The following is a 4558-nucleotide window of genomic DNA, read 5'->3' as shown; positions in this document are numbered from 1 at the left end:
TAATTTTTTTTTTTTTTTTTTTTTAAGTAGAGACAAGGTCTCGCTATGTTGCCCAAGCTAGTCTTAAACTCCTGGCCTCAAGCGATCCTCCTGCCTTGGCCTCACAAAATGCCGAGATCACAGCCATGAGATACCGCCCCCAGTCACACTTATTGGCCATTTTTATATCTTCTGTCTCTATTCTAAATGTCCACTCAGTTTCTTTGGCCATTTTTTAATTGGTTTATTTGTCTTTTTATTATTGAGTTGTAGGAATCACAGTAGATATTGAGCAAAAAGCTGATTGGAGCTGTGTTTGCCCAGAGGCAAAGTCTTATTTGCAAAGTCCCTGAAGTTTGGCCCCGGGCACAAAGCTCTGTCCTGCTGGCCTCATCTCAGTGCAGCCCTGCCCAGCAGGTCCACCTCCCCCAGGCTCAGGGACGAGTCCCAAACCCAAGCAACTCAGGACAACTCTCCTCTCACAGATGGGGAAACTGAGGCTCAAGGTGGTAAAAGGACTGGCTTAAGCTCTCGTGACCCAGGAGAGCAATGCCAGGCTCAAGTTCAGATCTATCCTTTCTCTGCACAATTTCTCTGCACGTATACATGCACGGCCTGGCTGTTTTCTGCTTTTATAGCATACTTAACATCGCATCCATTCTCACCATAACCCTGGAAGTGAGTCACGCAGACGCCATTTCCCTCATTTTATAGAGGAGGAAACTGAGGCTAAGAGAGGCGACATGACGTTCACCAGCCTCAAGGCCAGCAGGAGTAGGGGTCATGGTACCCAATCCAGGCACAACTGGCAGTGCAGTGGGGACCACTCTGGGCCTCAGCCCCAGGTCTAAGCCCAGTCACATCACCTGGAGGGTCCAGTTTTCTTCTGGCCCAGAGCCATCCCCACTCACCAGGAAACCGTAACAGCCGGTAGTCCACTGGAAGACCTGGGCTATATGAACTTCCTCTAGAACAGCTCCACCCAGCACCAGCTGGGCCCTCTGGACTGGCACTCCTAGATCTGCCCAGGCCCTGCCCAACAGGCCCAGCCCAAGACCTTTGCTCCTGAAAGAAGTAGGACCCTGGTTTCTATGAGCCCCTGATACTGTTTCTTACTCTTCTTCTTTTTTTTTTTTTGAGATGGAGCCTAGCCCTGTCACCCAGGCTGGAGTGCAGTGGTGCGATCTCGGCTCACTGCAACCACTGCCTCCCAAGTTCAAGTGATTCTCCTGCCTTAGCCTCCCGAGTAGCTGGTACTACAGCCTTGTACCACCACGCCCGACTAATTTTTGTTTTTTTGTTTTTTGGTTTTTTTTTTTTGAGACAGAGTCTCTGTCATGCAGGCTGGAGTGCAGTGGCGTGATATCGGCTCACTGCAAGCTCCGCCTCCTGGGTTCACGCCATTCTCCTGCCTCAGCCTCCCGAGTAGCTGGGACTACAGGTGCCCGCCACTTCGCCCAGCTAGTTTTTCGTATTTTTTAGTAGAGACGGGGTTTCACCATGTTAGCCAGGATGGTCTCGATCTCCTGACCTCGTGATCCGCCCGTCTCGGCCTCCCAAAGTGCTGGGATTACAGGCTTGAGCCACCGCGCCCGGCCCAATTTTTGTATTTTTAGTAGAGATGGAGTTTCACCTTGTTGGCCAGGCTGGACTTGAACTCCTGACCTCATGTGATCCACCCACCTCGGCCTCCCAAAGTGCGGGATTACAGACGTGAGCCACCGCACCCGGCCATGTTTCTTGCTCTTCTGTCACTCCAAGGCTTGCGCATTTACGGAAGAGGGCACAGGCTGCACGCCTGTGATTTGAGATATGGAGGCAACGCCGAAAAACCCCAAGGCCCAGCTCAATGGGTCTCTCTTCTCTCTGGAAGAGCCCTTGACTCCTACAAGATGACCAAGCCCCCTTGACTCAGCACAGTAGTACCCCTTTATCAGTCATTTATGCCAGTAGGAAAGCCTGGGTAGGTAAGGTTGTAGGAACATGAGAAAGTCTTCCCTTCATTCAAGTTACTAAATTGACTTTCTCTTGAGTACCCAACACCATTCTAGGCAATGGGAATGCAGCAGTGAATAAAATCAGCAAAATTCTTGCCTTTTCCGGGACACTACAGATGTCCCAATGGAGTTGACATACCAGAATAGAAAGAAAGAAACAATTTAAAAATAGGCTGGGCGCAGTGGTTCACACCTGTAATCCCAGCACTTTGGGAGGCCGAGGCAGGCAGATCATGAGGTCAGGAGTTCGAGACCACCTGGCCAATATGGTGAAACCTCGTGTCTACTAAAAATACAAAAATTAGCTGGGTGTGGTGGCACGTACCCATAGTCCCAGCTACTCAGGAGGCTGAGGCAGAAGAATTGCTTGAACCTGGGAGTTGGAGGTTGCAGTGAGCTGAGATTGTACCACTGCACTCCAGCCTGGTTGACAGAACGAGATTCCATCTTAAAAAAAAAAGAAAAAGAAAAAAAGACTGAGTGTGGTGGCTCACACCTGTAATCCTAGCACTTTGGGATGGGGGGATCGCTTGAGACCAGGAGTTCAAGACCCACCTGGGCAATACAGTGAGACCCCATCTCTACAAAGAAATGAAACAATTAGGTGAGCTTGGTGGTGTGTGCCTGTAGTCCCAGCTACTTGGGAGGCTAAAGCTGTAGTATTGCTTAAGTCCAAGAATTCAAGACTGCAGTGAGGTATGATAGAACTGCTGCACCCCAGCCTGAGTGACAGAGCAAGACACTGTCTCTAAAATAAATGTATGAATAAGTCATTGAACGTTCCCAACACAAAGAAATAAAAGTTTGAGATGATGAATATGCCAATTACCCTGATCTGATTACTATACATTCTATGTATTAAAACATCACTGTGTGCACCACATGTATGTACAATCATTGCCAATTTAAAATTTTTTTAAGTACAATGAAACATAAATAAGAAAAATATAGACTATTGTCCGATGGTGTAAAATGCTAAGCAGAACATAAAGTATTAAAGGGGGCAGGCCATTGTGGGGTAAGAAACTGCAATTTTATTTTATTTTATTTTATTTTATTTTATTTTATTTTAATTTCAAGACAGAGTCTGGCTTTGTCGCCCAGGCTGAAGTGCAGGGGTGTGATCTCAGCTCACTGCAACCTCCACCTCCTGGGTTCAAGCGATTCTCTTGCCTCAGCCTCCCGAGTAGCTGGGATTACAAGTGTATACCACCATGCCTGGCTAATTTTTGTATTTTTAGTAGAGACAGGGTTTCGCCATGTCGGCCAGGCTGGTCTCGAACTCCTGACCTCAAGTGATCCACCCGTCTCAGCCTCTCAAAATGCTGGGATTACAGGCTTGAGCCACCATGCCCCAATTTTAAATAGGGTGGTCAGGGAAAGACTCACTGAGACCAAAACCTGAAGGCAGTTAGGAGTAAGCCATGTGGATGTCTGCAGGCATGTTCCATGTACAGGGGGCAGCAAGTGCAGGAACCCTGAGGCAGGGGCATGTGGTATGCAAGGGCTGCCCTGAGGGGAAGAGAGGGGATGGGGTTAGGAACAGCCCAGGCTGAACCTCCAAGGCCAAGTCTGAAGGGCTCTGAGCTTGGTGAAGAAGGGGGAAGGATTGCCCAGGTGTGTGAGCCAGGGCTTTGAGGGTAGTGTTTCTGACTTCCCAACTTTTTTCTTTTTTTTAAAGACAGGGTCTGCTCTGATGGAGAGGCTGGAGGGCAGTGGTGTGATCATAGCTCACTGCAGCCTCGAACTCCTGGGCTCAAGTAATCCTCCTGCCTGAGCCTCCGGAGTAGTAGCTGGAACTACAGGCACAGGTCACCACACCTGGCTAGTTTTTAAATTTTTTGTAGAGATGGAGTGAGCCACCACCGTACTCTGTCCGGTCTGACTTCCCACTTTTGCCGAGATCGAATCTTTCACCAGCATTTCATTAAGGTGTACCTCAGCCCTGACTAGGGCTCAAAGAGAGGGAGGACAGGGCTCGGAAAGGGGAGAGGACTCAATGGGAGGAGGGGGGACTCGTGGGAGGGGAGGACAGCTTAGCTAAAGACATGCAGGCTCACGGCCAGCGATGGGAACTGGAGGGAGAGCTGGAGAGGAATTTGAGCTTAGTTAGGCTAAAGGCACCTTTTGGGTACCTTTGCAGGCAGTCCCTGGCTTCTGGGCCCAGCACCTCCTGGGCTGGATAACCCCACCGCCCAGACTCAGGCCGAGCCTGTGCGACGTTTGTGCCGGAGGGGCCAAGCAGCAGGTGCGCGGCTCCTGCAAACAGCCGCGGCCACGCCCACCCTGGCCCTCCCCGCCCCGCTGTTCCGGGGTAATTGGCAGCGCCCCCATCCCCACGCGGCCAGTGCCAAAAGCGCCCAAAGTGGTGAGGAGGGAGAAGCCCTGTCAAATTCTTTGGGATTTGCACCCCAAGCCCCTGACGCATCTCATCCTCGTTTTTGCCCTGGAGAATTCATTCCCGAGCTGAGAGGGACAAGGACCGAGGGGCGGGGGCTGGGGCAGGTCCCGCCCTTCCTTGGCAATTCCCCTGCCTCGGCGTTGTGGCCTGCGCTGGGCCAAGTTCTTCCTCCCAGGACGCT

Source organism: Colobus angolensis, unplaced genomic scaffold (assembly GCF_000951035.1).
Source record: "Colobus angolensis palliatus isolate OR3802 unplaced genomic scaffold, Cang.pa_1.0 Scaffold120, whole genome shotgun sequence".
Lineage (NCBI taxonomy): Eukaryota > Metazoa > Chordata > Mammalia > Primates > Cercopithecidae > Colobus > Colobus angolensis.
The sequence above is the reverse complement of the archived record's forward strand: the minus strand, read 5'-3'. Positions refer to the sequence as shown.